Source organism: Rhagoletis pomonella, unplaced genomic scaffold, assembly GCF_013731165.1.
Source record: "Rhagoletis pomonella isolate Grant_MI unplaced genomic scaffold, Rhpom_1.0 Rhpom_scaffold_00007, whole genome shotgun sequence".
NCBI lineage: Eukaryota > Metazoa > Arthropoda > Insecta > Diptera > Tephritidae > Rhagoletis > Rhagoletis pomonella.
The window spans coordinates 21,361,054-21,377,872 of NW_023458561.1; positions in this window are offsets into that span (position 1 = coordinate 21,361,054).

Consider the following 16,819-nt stretch of genomic DNA (forward strand, 5'->3'; position numbering starts at 1 on the left):
GTTTTAACGTGGCGGGACCCAAACCCAGCGCATGCGAAGTTTTACGCGTTAAGTTTATTAGTCTTAATCTGAAACGCAATAATCACTGAAAATTTGCGCCGTTTATGGTGAAAAGCATTTAATATCACACTTTCAAACTAAAGCTTTCTTAACCCTAGAATCCTAATCCATTTGGGAGTAACGTAAGGCCTTAACATACGCCTCGAGGCTTATGTACTTAAAAGATAACCTGTGAGTTAAAATATACTTAGTCCTGCCTTACTTTGTAAAGAATATTGAAGTTGTGAGTTTGACTAATAATAAATCATAGTTTTATTAATAAAAACTATAACCACATTTATTTAAAACAACAAAATAAAAAGACAATTTTGTGTTAAAATTAAAAAAAGACCCATTCCGTATACGCCTCGCAGACGTAGATTATACTTTTGGGGTTAATCCTTTCAGTACAAAAATTCAACCACTGGTTCTAAAAAATTTGAAATACGTATACCGGCTAATTTTGGATCGTTCATTTTAAAAATCACATACAAAAATGTGTAAAGCTTTGAGGTTTGCGATCATTCAGGGTCCTTTTTAATGGTCAGTGATATCATAGTTGTTTAAAAAAGAAAGGGATCTCAGCTATTTTTATTATTTGTTTTCGTGAAATATATTTCAAAACTATGAATAATAGCTAATAACTTTTACGAATCTTTTTCGAAGTTATATTACTCACTATCGACTTTTCTGCCGCTTTTTACATATTTGACAAACAAGGTCAACTGCAACTGCAGCTTGCACTTTAGTTTGATATATAGCTCAATTCTGTGGCTGCTACAGATCGGCTTAACTAAGTCGTATGACTGAGCGATTATATATAGATAATAAAGGCCTGAACTACAAAACATAGCGACATGTAACACATCATGCAAGTGCCAGTTTATATCATGTCGCTTACAAATGTTTGAAAGTGATATATGAAGACACTGCCGAATAAATTCTAATCAAATCATTCATCAAATTTATGCATGTCGACAAAAGGAACACATGCAACATATTCAGCATTATTATTTACATTTTATATACGGGAAGAGATTTTCCGAATTTTGCAAGCTCCTACTATCGTAAAATTTATTAAACAATTATCTAATTAAAAATCTATATACATTTTCATACAAGGCAGGATTATAATAATAATAATAATAATAATAGATTGGCGCTTACACATATGTTAGTGTTTGGCCGAGCTTCTCCTCCGACTTGTGGCGTGCGCCTTGATGTTGTCACACACTGATGAATATCAACACTGTAACAGAAACTTTTTAGAAATATAAATATATTTAAGGATATTTTATATTTTATTTTTAATCAAAATTTGATAAAATTCAAATGTTCAAATTTCAAGCTTTTTAATTAAATTTCACAAAAAGATTTTGAGTATGCAGTTTTGTAGCCCATTTAAATTAAGTTTAACAAAGTGCAAGTTTAAAGTAGCTGCAATTTCGGTTGATTTTTGGAAATTTTTGTTGTTGAAGTTGTTGCTCATTTTCTTCATAAAAAAATCTGCGAACATACTTCGTATGGAAGAGAATGACTGATACTGTAACAAAAAAAAAATAAAAATTGTCAAAAATCAAAGTTAAGAATAAGCTACTTTAAACTTGCACTTTATGAATTGAAAATGAATTTAAAAGTTTAATTTATAAAGCGAGTACGCGACCATTTTGAAAAGAATTGTTGTAATGTTTATGACTTTGTTGACCACATTTACAATTCCAGCAAGTATTTTATGGCATGGCATGACTTTTATTATCATTGCACAATTCATTAGCACATTACGAGTGCACACGTGTGCATATATGTAAATATGTACATAAGTAAATAATATGTATAGACTTCAATACATACTTAGTGATATACTAAATCAGAAATTGCACATTTTCTATCACTATTCTTAATACATATGTATATGCATATATACGAATGTATTTACATACAAATGTTTGCATTTGCACATATGAATATATCATTCATTTACTAAAAGTCTATCACAATTAAAAAAAAAATGTTTGAGCGTTAGTTAGCAAAATAGCAAAAAGCAAGCTTTTTGACATTAGCATTTGTATGAAAATGAAACTGCGAAGTACATTACAAAGTTTATGTTTTTTTTTTAACAGGGCTGAAAACCATTTCGAAAATTGGTGCGGTTCGTTTCAGTGGTTCAAGCCACTTAGAAAAAGCTTGTACCGGCACAAGAATCGGTGTTCTGAACCCCCCGAAATGTAGCAATGCAGGATTTTAAGGCATTAAAAACTTGAAAAAAAGGCAAAATGAGCTTTGAAAAAGGCAAAAAAGGCATATTTTTTTAGTTTCGTTATGTACTTCCTTTATTTACAATGTGCATGCCCAATTAGAGATATTAAAAAATACATACAGTGGTGAAAAAATTATAGCCGAACCACTTTTTTCCAAGCTTTAAAGTATTATTTTTGTTGTTATTTAATTTTGGTTATTTTTTTCTAAAAATATAGTTCATTCTTTAACAAAACCCGTGTAAATCCCAGTTTCCAACTTTGTGCAATATTAAAAAAAAAAATCAACAAACTTTCGTATAAATATCGAGCTATTTAAAAATTCTAAAAAATCTATTCTAATTTTTAGCCATTTGAAACTTGTACTTTATTCTACTAGAATTCGATGGGCTACAAAACTACATACTCAGAATCTAATTTAAAAACTCGACATTTTTACGAAAGTTTTTTGATTTTTTTTTAATTGTATAAATTTCTAAGACAGTGACACTTGATTGGTACATTTGTACAGATTTGTACATTTTTATATTGCTCTATTGGTACAAAATAAAAAAAAATGGAAAATTTTTTTTGTCAAAAGCTTGGTACAATACAGCGGTGTTCTATTGAAAAATTTCAACGAATTAATTTTCGTGATTGGGATAAAGAAAAATATTTTAGTATTCACACTAGAGCTGGAGAAATCGATGCATCGATGTTTTTATATAAGCTGCTAACATCAATGTTTTTTCTCAACAGCGATGTTTTTGCGAGTTGCAAACCTATTTTATTTGGGGCGTAAAAAGGTAAAAGGTAAAAAAGTTGCAGTTTTTCCGGCGGGACTACCAAACATAGTATATTTTAAGACTTGTACCAAAATATTTCGGAAGAATATTAAGATTTACGTGAGCTGGACCGGTTTGAAAAGACCTCTAAAAATGAGGTTTTTTATGAATAAAAATAGTTTCTTAAAGGATTTTTTGGAAAAAATCCTCTCAAATGACAAAACAGTTTAAGCTCAAAAAATCTGCATAAAAATATTAAAAAATTGTATCATCGGAATCATAATAATGAGATTTTTGATGCTGTTTCAGAGATTTCTGTAAGAAAAACTTGAATAACTGCTCCACAACTTTACCGATATAGACTTATGATGTATAAGTGGGAAGGTATTTTCTCACTCTTTATTTCTTTTCAAAAAAACTCATTAACGTGCCAATTTTTTCCTTATCAAATACCATTACTTCTTAAATCAACATGGAATGACACTCCTTTATTTTACCTTCCTCTTTCATATTTTGAATGAGCTTATTCGCAAAGAAATTAAAAGGGTGAGAAAACACCTTACTAATGATACCTCATAAGTCTAAATTGGTAAGGTTTTGGCTGAGTTATTCAAGTTTTTCTTAAACCAGTCTTTGAAAAAGGTTCAAAAACAGCATCAAAAATCTCATTATTATGCTTCTGTAGATTTTTTTTTAAATATTCTTATGCAAACTTTTTAAACTTAAACTGTTTAGTCATCTGAGGTGATTTTTCAAAAAATATCAAAAAAATCTGTTTTTATTAATAAAAAACTCAATTTTTGGAGGTATTTTCAAATCCGTCCACCTAACGTAAATCTTAGTATTTTTGCGAGATAAATATCTTGGTGGAAGTCTTAAAGTATGATAGATTTTATAATTCCAGTGAAAATAGTACCGTTTTTTATGGGGAGTGACGCAGTCTAAATACTATATATAAGTTGACTATGATTACTCGGCCGTGCTATCATAGTAGCACAATGCCACTAAGTGCATTTTAAAATTTTCAGGCCTCATGGGATTATCTATTATCTGTTATTTTATTTTTTGTTGTTTGTGTGAGATATTTTATTTTTATCAGTATTTTTCTTTTAATCGAAATATGTTGAAATAAAAGAGAAAAAAAAATTTTGCCAGAACCCTCCCCGAAAAAAAATCTTGGCTACGGCCTTGATGCCGACCATAGTTTTAAATGAGGAACCACACACTTATACGATTTTGCTGCAGCGATTTATTCGACCATTCACAGTTCTTCTAGTCGCCGTGCCGAAATCGCAGACTGCCGCGTTTTGAGAACGAAAAAGGTCAATAGAAGGATTTTACAATGGCTGCGTTTCTTTATACATTCCGGATAATCCCATTTCACAGCCGGAATAAACAGAATGCGTTTGAAATATACGTCAACATATCATCAGGAACGTTCTAAAGAATGAATAAACAAAAAAGTTTATTCCAAACGTTCAGAATGAATAAAGAAATGCAGCCAATATTGAAACAAAATTGAACGTAAGAAAACAAAACATATTTGATGTAAAAAAGTTAAGAATTTTATATTTGTTGAAAAATACTTTTTGTTTGTCTATAAATTGACAGTTTTTGCTGCGATAAAGTCGCACAGATATGTGCGTACTTGCGTTTTCGAAGCAGTAACGTCTGTAGCATCAAAACCGGTGCGGATTCGTTGCGATAGAATCGCATAGGTGTCTGGATGCCTGAAATCTTGATTTTTTCGAAAATCGAATAAATCGGATTTTTTGATCGAATAAGCCGGTTTCTTTCATTTCATCTAAATCTTGAATCAAGGGAAGCTCCTAAATAGTTTAAAATTATATCTTAGGTTATTTGGGGAGGTGAAGAGTATAATATTTAATGCCAATGAATGAACGCTTGGCGCTGAAACGCTTTCTGCGTGTTTTCCCGAGCTTCTCTTGGCATTCGTATTCTGCTTTTTTATGACAGTAGTACACTCGGAGGTTTGCCTGCCGAGGGGCGGAAGCTGCTTGAAAAAACTTCTGTTGATGTTGCTGGAACCAGAAATTGAACCAGGGATCTCCGGAGTGGCAATAGGCACCACCGCTAAGCACTCGGCTACGGCGGCAAGAGCACTACTCAAAACCGAAATAAGTCAGAAAAATTCAATATAGTGTTAAAAAAGACAGAACGTGAATTTTTTACTGACTTTTATTTTTATTATTAAATTTTGATATAAAAAAAGCTTTTCACTTATTTTGCTTTGCCCTTTTCTTAATAAAAGCTGTCTTTACTTTTAATAGTTTTATTGGATTTTTTTGTCATGACTTCATACCAAGATAAGCATTTTCACTGTATAAAAACTGTGTAAAATAAAACCGGTTTATCCAGTTTTTTTCTTTATTTCAAAATTGGCAACCGTGTGTTTTTTAAATTCCAATTTTTCGAATGACTCGAAAGCCGGTTTTGGAAGAAAGGCGAATACTAGAATACCCTAATTTGTACATATACTCGAAAATAAATAATGCGTCGCGGTCACGCTGTAACCGCCGCACAGTGTATTATTTCCATATTCTAGAAAATATTAATTACATTATTTTATGTCGCCAAATTTCAAAACAACGTCAAAAATGTTTTTAGAAATGTCTGCTAAAGACGAAACAATAACAATTACAAAATTTAAACCAAAGTGTAGGGCGGGACGGGATTCGATTTGGAAGATTACCGAGCGCAGTATTATTTAAAATTGTATATTTGGAACTGAATCGCAATGTTTAATTTGTCGGTGTTTTGTGATTTATGCAACAATTGCTAAAATACCATTTTCGTCTTATTTTTTAGGTATGTTCTTTTTAATGAATATACATTTTCGGGATTTAAGTAAACTAGGACTGAGTATTACATGTTAAAGTAAAACGATGTTAATTTAGATTTATTTTTAGCAATTTATTAATTTCATTAGACCCGCAAACTCGTTATCCGCCACTATTCGATAAAGTTTGTATCTCAGTTTATTTACTACTACTCTTTGACTTTAAACAACACAATTTTAGCTGCTGGAAAGTGCAGGTTTTGATGAAATTTTCATTTTTCAGGCCTACTAGGAATTTCATTTTCTTCGAGTAATTTATTTGAATTTCATCTCGGCCGAGACAAATTCTTGTATTTCCGCTTTGAATAGAGAAAGCCTAATTCACAACATTTCCAATAGTATCCCACTTTTGTAAATAGAGCAAGAAATATTGAACTTATAACGGAATTTCGTTGACCCAACTTGATTTTTTATCGATATTTTCCACGCACATAATTAAAAAAAAATTTATTTTTGAGTCCATTTTTGCCAGTTTATAATTCATTGTTATAGGGAAATTCTAAATATTTATTTTAGGCATTTTAGCCTTTGTAGTTAGTTAAATATTTCAGTTTTTGCATTTTTATAAATTGCAGTTATATAATAGGGTGGCGTGGCAGTAACTCTAAATGACCAATTTTTTGTAAAAAGCTTCGCCTATCTTATAACGTACCTTGTGCAAAATTTTATTAATCTATCTTCAATAGTTTTCGAATTACAGAATTAAAAGCAGCTAGATGGGTCAAATCTTACACTGTGCGCCGTGCTTATTCATACCGAATTTAAAGCGACGGTCAACGAACTAGCTCTGGTTTGTACTTATCTTATCTGTTTAATTATTTAACAGCCAAAAATAAATAATTTTACGGAACCCTGGTGACTTCTTCATGGGGCCCTTGGGTTCCGCGGAACCTTCTTTAGGAAGCTCTGCACTACATAATGCGGTACATACATATGTACGTACGTTATTGTGAATCAGAGGTATGCATGTCGCCACCGCATTGCGCAGTTTGTTTATTGCATTTAGATATAAATCACAGTAGCAAACGAAATATGGCGTATAGTGCCGATAAGTAAATGAAATTTGTAAAATATACCTACATACATATTTTAAGAGTCCTAGATTTGTTTACAACGGGTTACCTAAATTTTTTTCTTGCCAAAAACCGGAATTTTTTCCGTCCCGGCATGTTTTGTATCGGGACCGGGACGTAGCTCTTAAATCCGGACAGTCCCGCTGAAAACGGAACGGTTGGCAACCTTGTCTCAACAATGTGTTTGTCTACCTGTCTGTTATCTGAGATGTAAATATTGATTGGCTGCTCGTTACTTGTAGTCATAAAATATCAACGATCTACGCGAACACCCCGCTGTAGAATATTTCAAGTTGTATAAACAAAAGAACACCAAGTACATACATATTTATAGGAACTTACTATCGCAGATTTACTAATAGACCTAAAGTTTAAACTTTGCTGCCAAAATGAAGTACAAGATTTTATCAAGAAAGTTATACATTAGATATATGAGACAAAATATTAGAATGTGCACCACTAACCCAAAAATCTTGTTTTTGGAGTTTGCTAACAATTTGTGGCTACACCGTTCAATCAGGTGATAATCGTAAAAAGTTGATTGTTTTCTTTTGAATGTTAAAATTTATTGGGGAAGATGAAGACAAAATTTGTAATTGTAATACACAAAAAAAATCAAAAACGCGTTTGCTACTTTATTGTCGAATGGATTTTAAACAAAGAATCAAGCCGTGGCTGCTCAAAGAAGACGAGTTCCTATGAAAAGTATCTTCGAAATTTGTTTTTTGTTTGGAAGAAGCTGCCTAAAAAAAAAAATTGCCAAAACTCAACGCGATTTTTACCAACTTCACGTCATACTACAATGCCAAAGTAGTATGAACATTTTTATAAAAAAATCGCGGCAGATATTAACTAGGGCTCTCGATTTCTGCTCGCACATTCTCGAGCAATATCTATACTCGGGAAATCGAGAAATTGAGTTCTCGACACAATCTCGGGTATCGCCATTCTCACGAGCAATTACGAGCAATTTCGAGTAGTTATCGAGACATACGTATGTAAAAGCATATCGAATGTAATAAAACAAAGTCAAACAAAAAAATGTATGTGTAAATGTTAAATATTCTGTTGTCCAAAAAAAAAAAAACGTTTGTGCGTATAAGAAGAATTTAGTTCGATGTATGTTTTTGTTGTGTATTAAGGTAGGTGTATTATTTGCGTTTGATGGCTCCAGCAAATAAAGTGAGTAAAAGTAATAAATGGAGAGGAACAGTGCAATCTGGTATTTGTAAAGCTCCTCCATATGATTGGACAATACAGACCTCACTGGAAAGAACCATGCTCATGGTTGATATTCTAGGGAGCGACGAGTATTTTGCTTGAAAGAAATTCAACAGTTCAGGACTTAAATACCCTAAATTAAATTCGCTGCCTTAAATTGATTATCGAGAAGCTCGCGAGTATAACGAGTTTTTCGATACACGAGAATCTCTTAAGAAAGCGATCCTCGAGAGATAGCTTCTCGAAAAATCTCGGGAAATCGAAGGCTCTAATATTAAAACAATCTATTCTATAGATTTTGAAAAACTCTCTGTGCCAAAAACTTAGTGCGGCACTGTATATACATATCTTCATACATATATATAAATATAGAAATTGCAATTTTCTGTGATTTTTATTTATCTTTCAAGTAATTTAAAAATATTATCATTAGCACTTCGTTTTATCAAATGTTGGGTCAAATTGTTCTAGAGAAAGAACCATGACAATGAGTATAGCAAAAACGTAATCTTCGGAAAATTCTAAGATTTTCCTAGACCCTATGGGTCCCAAATGAGTTGAAAGTCTGCGCATATAGATGTAAATATTTCAACTTCACAAATTTTTAAGAATTACTTCCTACCAAGGTCCAAATTTTAGTTTATTGAAACACCTTGATTATTAAATTCATAAAACCTTTAAACAGAAATCCAGCGATTGGCTGACTCAGAAAATGTTCAATTAACAATGCTGTACGATGGTAGAAAAGCTGTGTTCGCACGTAGGCTATCAAAAAGATTTTGCATCTTAGAAAAGAGCTGTATAAACCAGCTAAACTAAGAGTTGCCTGACCCTCAAATCCCGTCGCATATTCTAGGCACTGAGAGGTTCGTTGAGTTGTTGACCAATGCTTCAAGACGCGTGATAGAAAAAAATCGTGAATACGTTATCGCAGTCACTGCAGAAAGTCGTAAATAGTACCAGAGATGGCCAGAAGAAAGGAATTAAGTATGTAAGATTTCATCAAAACTTTACTATGATTACTTCAAATCAAATACGATGTTTTAGTCCAGAACATGTTTATTTTTAAAGTAAATGCTTTCGTAAAAAACTGTTTGATGGTCTTAATGTCGTTCGCTAAATGTTTGCTTAGAAATTTTAATAAATGTATTAATGAAATGGTTTTAATAAATCTGCGTTGTGCATTTTAGTTATATTGCTTTGACGGATGTAATTTGATTTTTTTGAAAAAAAGAAGTTATTCTTAAAAATTTCTGGAGTTGGAATTTTCACATAAATTTGCGGGGACCTATGGTTTCAGAGGAAAAATTTCTTAGAATTTCTCGGGGACTACGTTTTTGCTATACTCATTGAAGGAAAAAAATCGACCCAGGCTAATGTACTTATGTGTCTCTGAAATTTTATATTGTTTTGTTGTTTTATGAAAATTTGTATGTATCTATGAAATGGTATAGGGTCAGAATTCGTCAAATCCTATACTTACTTAAAAAAAAACCTTTCTTTTAAACTTTATTTATACTAAAGGTTTTTGTAGTGATTCAAATTAAAATATCTCGATAATCGCTGGTCCTATTTTAGTGATTTTAAAAGCATTGCGACGTATAATTTATAAGCTATTACAATTTCAATTTCAGCTATACTTAGACCTAATTATGAAGAATCCAATGCTCTTTTCAAATTTTTAGGATCGGCAAAACCAAACGAGCGGCAGAGAAATTAGTGACACTATGCACTCGATTTACAGTTATTCAATACCCCATATCTGAAGTTTTCACAAAAATGATATTCTGCTTTAAAATACCACCTAAGGCTTAACTGTCGTGGATGATGTTAATGTTGACCTTGTATATCGCTTGTTAGAAGAATTTACTATTAAATTGCAAAGATGGAATGACAGTTAAGTCGCAGATGGGTTCAACTAACGTCAGCAAGTACTTTTTGTAAAAAACGACGACGCTATGAGTCAAGCTATGCGTATACTTTGCCCGCTCGTTTACAATACAAAAATAAGTCAAATCTTATAAGCCTTGCGAATTTCAAAAGGATTTTAATTCAAATGTTGAATGGCATTTCTTTGCTATATCCCATGGAAAAGGTCCCCGTGATAGAATAGGTGGCACAGTTAAACGACACGGTTTGCGTGTCGCAAAGAACCGTGGACGACCATATAACAAACGCTAAAAAGTTGCACGAATGGGCGGTAGGCTTCTTTAAAAACATCTCTTTTGGTTACAGTGCAGTTGCTGATAATGAAGAAAATTTTCTAAAACGAAGATTCAAGGTAGCAAATTTAATTAAAAACACTCGGAAATACCACTCGTTTGTACCACAAGTTTTGTGTCACGTTATGTATATGTATGTCGAAAGACTGTATTTTTAAAATAGTACGTTAAAAATAAAATACACTAGGTAATTTAACTACACTATTTACACTTTTTACATTTACATAGGTACCTACTTTATTCTCTGTAAACTTTAAAATGTTATAAATAAAATAAAAACTAATGAATTCGAAAGCGCCGACATTTACCATTTTCTACATTTCTTCATTCTAAAATGCAGAATAGCGATTATACGAATTTTCAGCGAATTTGTAGGACGGTTACTACTTGTAGAAAGAATTTCAAATTTGTTTACAATGGCAATGAAGTATCTCTGCGCACCACCTTACTCAGAAAACTCGAAAAGAGTGTTTACTGCATCGGGTAGCGCTTATGTTGAAAATAGAAATAGATTTAGAATTGTTGCCCGATAATGTGGTAATGCTTCTTTTCATAATGAAAAATACATAAACAGCTTTTTACTTTAATTACCGATAATTAGTAATAAATTTGATTATAAAAGTGAATAAAAAATTTTGAACTAGACTTTTAAATTGAATTTTCTATAATTGAAATCTGAAAATCCGGCCGGATTATAGCCAATATGCGTCCGGTTAGTCGGATAACAGAAAAAAGGCCGGATAAGCCGGATTCCGGATATCAACTGGATACCCGGCACATCCCTAATTTCCACTATTTATTATGTTAATAAAATTATAGTTTAAAAAACTAAAACCTCCCTATTATAATTGCCATTCGTACTGTCATCAGGTATGTAACTTGAGAATAGAAATCGCTGCATCTTTTAGGCGCATCAATATTACATAGTTACATCCCGAGCTAATAAAAGGAAGGTAATAATAAAAATAAAACTCATTAAGGCTCTTTTATGGTAGAACATTTATGGTCATTATAAGTAAAACTCCCATCATATCATACATTTATACATAGAAATAATGCCAACCTTGAGATCAAATGATGAATAAATTTTGCTAGAGGTGCTACTTTGTACTCGGCACACCATTGAAGAGCAAAGACTTCCCTCGACGAACAAAAATAACCCTGTGCAAATCGGTGCTCATGCATTTCCGTTATATGGATGGCGTTGATTAATGATGAAAGGGATTTATGATACCTCCTTCTTCTAATCCTCTGCCGATTGGCATTCAACCACCTAAATCAGTGATTGTTGATGAGTTCATCAGTTTTTTCCTCTTACCCAGTTACCACCAAGTGAGGTCAAGCCGATCTCCGCCTGGTCTTTCCAACTTTAAGAAGGCTTTCGACATTCTGCAAATAAATACAAATAAACTTAAATGAAAGTTTAACTGGTAGGAATAAATGGTGAACTTTGAGCTGTTTTGAAATTTCGGAAGCTGTTTAATTACAAATTTTAATTTGCTTACATAAAATTCTCTCAAAATGCCCTTCACACATTTATGTACATATGTTTGAATGGAAAAACTTGAACATGAAAAAGCGCTATTTATATGTTTTTCACATCAACTACAGGTAGTAAAAAAATTTGTTTTCACAGCCCTTCACTTTCTACTAAATGCAAATACCATCGTTGCTTGTCAATCTCGGAAACCTTCACTCAACTGTTATTGGTTGTTTGCTGCTTTTGAAATCCAAAGATAATGAGTTAAATAAAGTAGCTACCTACATGCTAGCACTTAAGCACTACAAAAAAAAAAAAAACAAATACTAAAAAAGGGAAAATGTATAATTTTGAAATAAATATGAAAAGTTGTGAATTGTAGTTTTTTATTTTATTTTTGAAAATGCATGCATTTATGCATACATATGTATGTACTAGAGGTATACGCCGCCGGGCCACGCCGCCGCCGCCGCCGTTTTTTGTCATTTCTCACGCGCCGCCGCCGAGTTACGAAAATATCGGCGCGGCGGCGGCGGCGGCGGCGGCGGCGGCGTTCGGCGCCTAGGGAATTTTGTACAAAATTTTCATGTTGTATGCACATTGAAATACATCGTTTGAAGGAACTAAATACTACTCGTATAAAAGCACTATTTTACGAAATGAAAATTACATTTTTAAAAGATGTTTTTTTGTCATAATTTGGGCCACTGAACATTTAAAAAAAAAGCGTAACTCAGAAAAATATATAGGTAACATGTTTTTCGATCGACAGCATTTATTACAGTTAAATTAGGGTCGAATAGGGTAGAAAAGTTTTTTTCCTAAGTAGTGGTCAAACCCCAGGAAGGTTTTGCTCCCGCGCATAGCAATATTTTCTACACAGAGTTGAAGTCCCCCTTTTTGGTAAAAATTACTATTATTTTGCATTACATTCTGTTCTCCTTAGAAAAATTTGGCACTTAATATATTATTGGAAATTTAACTATTTATAAGCCATTTTTCAAACAGTGGGTCAAAAAGGCCCGTTGTGGTGGGAGTTGATGGGTTAAACTTTTGGAAAAAAGTAGGCCAACCTTATTTTCAATATATAACCCGCAAAAATTCGTAAGAACTCCGTAATTTAACATAACGGTTGAAAGCTTATTGCAAAACTTTATTGATCGCGACATAAATTACCCCAATAACTTAACCTTTAAATTTTTTTATTTCTTTAAATTGAAATAGTACATACGCATTTTTAGAGTACATAGAGATGTATGTATATTAAGGTGCCCATCGAAAATCGTTTTTTTTGTACCTTAGTACTACATATTTTCAAATTGTGGAAATTATCGATGGTCAAAATTTAAAAAATTCATTGAAATTCAAGCAAAAATAGTCTCTCAAAAACTCATGAATCTAGAAAATCGTATTTTCTGACCTAAATCGACAGGCCGCGACCTCTAAATGGCCTTTAAAAAATCTATAAAAATAGGCAATAATATTTCTCATAAAAACGAATCAAATTAGGGGGTAGGGTCTTTAAATTTTCAAAAAAAATCATTTTCAATGGGAAACCTAATGTATATACTATATAGACTTTCTTCTGTTCGCCCATCCATCAGCAGCAGTCACTCAACATTTGAATTCAATGAATGAATTAAATAGAATTATAATCTGATGACATGATGAGATTAGAAGCCTCATGGCTCTTTGGACTCTACCTTATGGGCAGTAGCGCCGGCGTTTCCAGACGCGCCGGCGTCGCCGCCGCCGCCGATTCTTTTTGAAGTTGAACACGCCGCCGCCGCAAAGCCTGTCGGCGTAAACCTCTAGTATGTACATATTCATATTAATACATTCATACCCTGCAGGGAAAACTACTCTTTATGAATTATAATACTACCAGTTGCCTTTTCAGCTTTAACATGGCGATGTCATACGAAATGTCAATTGCTCGACGCTCGATGCTCCTGCACCTCACCTACCAGTAGAAATACTAGCAGCATTGCAACAGTTGACAGTATAGCGTGCCGATTCATACCCGGGAAAGGCATCAACCGTGGCAATTGCCGAAAGAGCAAATCATTTCGTGTGTTTTTTGTCATTTTTATACCCGAGCGCACTTGTGCACAAGGGTATATTAATTTTGTTCACATAAAATTGAGATATATCAACGAAATTTGGTATGTAGGTTTCCGTTAATCCAAGGTAGGTTGGTATTGAAAATGGGCGAAATCGGACTGTAACCACGCCCACTTCCCATATACGGTAATTTCCATAAATACGAAAACTGCGATATTTTAGTAACTACTGAAGATAATTCACTCAAAATTGATATTTACAATAATTTTCAGACGAAAATTAAGAACATTATAAATTTTTGGAAAAAGGGGGGGTAGCCACGCCCACTTATGGTTACATGTGTATATCTTGGCAACCGCTGCACCGATTTCTTCCAAACGTGGCACCGTTGTTGGCCTGGGTACAGCATACCAAATGGCCGAAAATTTTTAAAATCGGACAATAACCACGCCCACAGTCCACAGGGTAATTTAGAGAAATACGAAATCTTCGATAAATCAGTAAATATTAAAGCTAATTTATTCAAAATTGACGCTTGCAACAATTCTTTACCAATAAATACGTTTACGGTAACCATTCTACCAATTTGTACCAAACTCGGTGTGGTTATTGTGCTTGCCACATAAAAGCAAAACGTTGAAAATTATTGAAATCGGACTAAAATTACTGCCGCTTTTCATATAACGGTAAATTTCAGAAATGCTTGAAACTGCAATATTTCGAAATTTAAGGACGCTAATTGACTCAAAATTGATACGCCCACCATGTACGATACCATGTAGCGGTAGGTTTCGGAAAGGTGAAAAAACTTATATTTAATACTTGCGCCGGGTATTTTATGTTCGGTTCCACCCGAACTTAGACTTTCTTACTTGTTTATTTTACGTTTTAAATTTTTTATTTATTATTTTTAAATTTTCTTTGCAAACGGTCCTGCGCATTTTCTTTCAAAGGAAATTCATGCTTATATGGAAAAAGTGCAAAAAGCCGTCAGCCAAGGACTTGCACTTTATTGTACTAAAATTTAACAGGCTATAAAACGGCATACCCAAAAATTGTCTAAAATTTCAGATTAGAAAGTTCAAAATTTTAATGAAAACTTGTTGAATTTTTCTCAGCTTTGTACAAAGTTTAAATGTTTGATTTATATAGGTATGGGTAAAGCATGAGCCATATTTTTATAAATTTCAGCTTTAAAAACCTTGCATATATTTAAAAGAAAGCACCAAGTACAAAAAAAATCGACGATATGTATACTTAAATAGCACTGGGCCCGAATCATGGCATCTGTGATAGAATGAAACTCAATTCAAATCAAATGAAATAAAATGGCAGCGGTTTTCTTCCAAATACATTTTAATTGTTATCTCATTGAGATTATCTCAAAAAGATTTTCAATTTAAAATGCTTGAAATTTGAAACCATCCGCATGGCAGTCTTTCACAAAAAGCGTATTGTAAACGAAAAATGTTTAAATAATTTAAATATTTAATTTAATTTAAAATGGTTATGGTCAGAGTTAACTTTTTATTTTTATTTCAGGTGTGTTCGATGACAAAATACGAATACTCTGCGCTTATTTAAATCTCTTTTTTCTTTGCGGAAAATATCGGTAGATTGTTGGTAAAAATGGTAGAAAATAAAGTACAGCTAAAAACTTGGTAGATCTACCAATAAAGTGGTAAAGTCCGTGCACGTCTGCGACCTAAGAACCAGAAGTGCAGAACCATGGTAGTTTTCACGCTACACCATAGCCGGCATTTGTAAAAAAATCAATTACAGCATTCCCCGTTTAATTGTCCCCCGGTTAATTGATTTCCCCGCTTATTTGAATTACCTTATGGGTATAAAAACTATAGCATAAACAATCCATGTAAATTTTTCCACATAATTGAACCCGGTTAATTGTTTTCCCCGTATAATTGATTAAAAACATGTGGAATTGAAAAGAGATATGCCTTAAGTTTTCCCCGGTTAATTGTTCCTTACGTTTATATAATTTTTTTTATAACAATTATCTCTAAAAAGGTGAGGGCAAGTATACATACTTGCGTACGAACAATAATGATAAAAAATTTTTTTAATTCCTTATATTTGTTCGTTTAAAATTTAAACTATATAAATATCATTAAACTTAAAATATACACATACATTTTCTTTTAATTGATTAGGTTGTCCAATTTAGCAGAATTTCTGTAATTGAACCAACTGTTTAAGTAAACTAGTATCGGTTAATTGATTTCTCGGTTAATAGAACCAAAAAGTTTGCAATTTTTGAAGTGCAATTAAGCGGGGAATAGTGTAATTACATTTTATTTTTGGCTTTGAAAATTCAACGGCTGTTGTCGCTAATCGCATAAATTTTTCGCTTTGGCTCATACTGGTTAATGAGCTGATATTTTTACTGACTGGCTTAGCTCTTCACTACAGGGTGTATACTTTTGCATGAGCTGCTATTGTGCGTTGGCTTTTCATGTTTTATGCATTGTCGTGCGTACAGTTTGGATGTTTGTGTGCGATGCATAAAAATTCAACAAAAAGTCTAGTTTATTCTTTGTGTATATTTTCTATACACACTTTGTGTGTTTTTATACATACATATCTACTTCTACATATGTTACAAATGCTTGACCTACTTTCGCGTTAGCAATCATGCCACACACTTCTGCATATATGTACATATTTATGTATATACATATGTACTTACTTATGTATGCATTTATATTCACATATACAAGTAACTTGTACATAAATATAATAAAAACAACAACAAAACTATGATAATAGCGTTAGCAACAAAAAACAAGCAGAATATTAGTGGCACATATTTTCATACATACA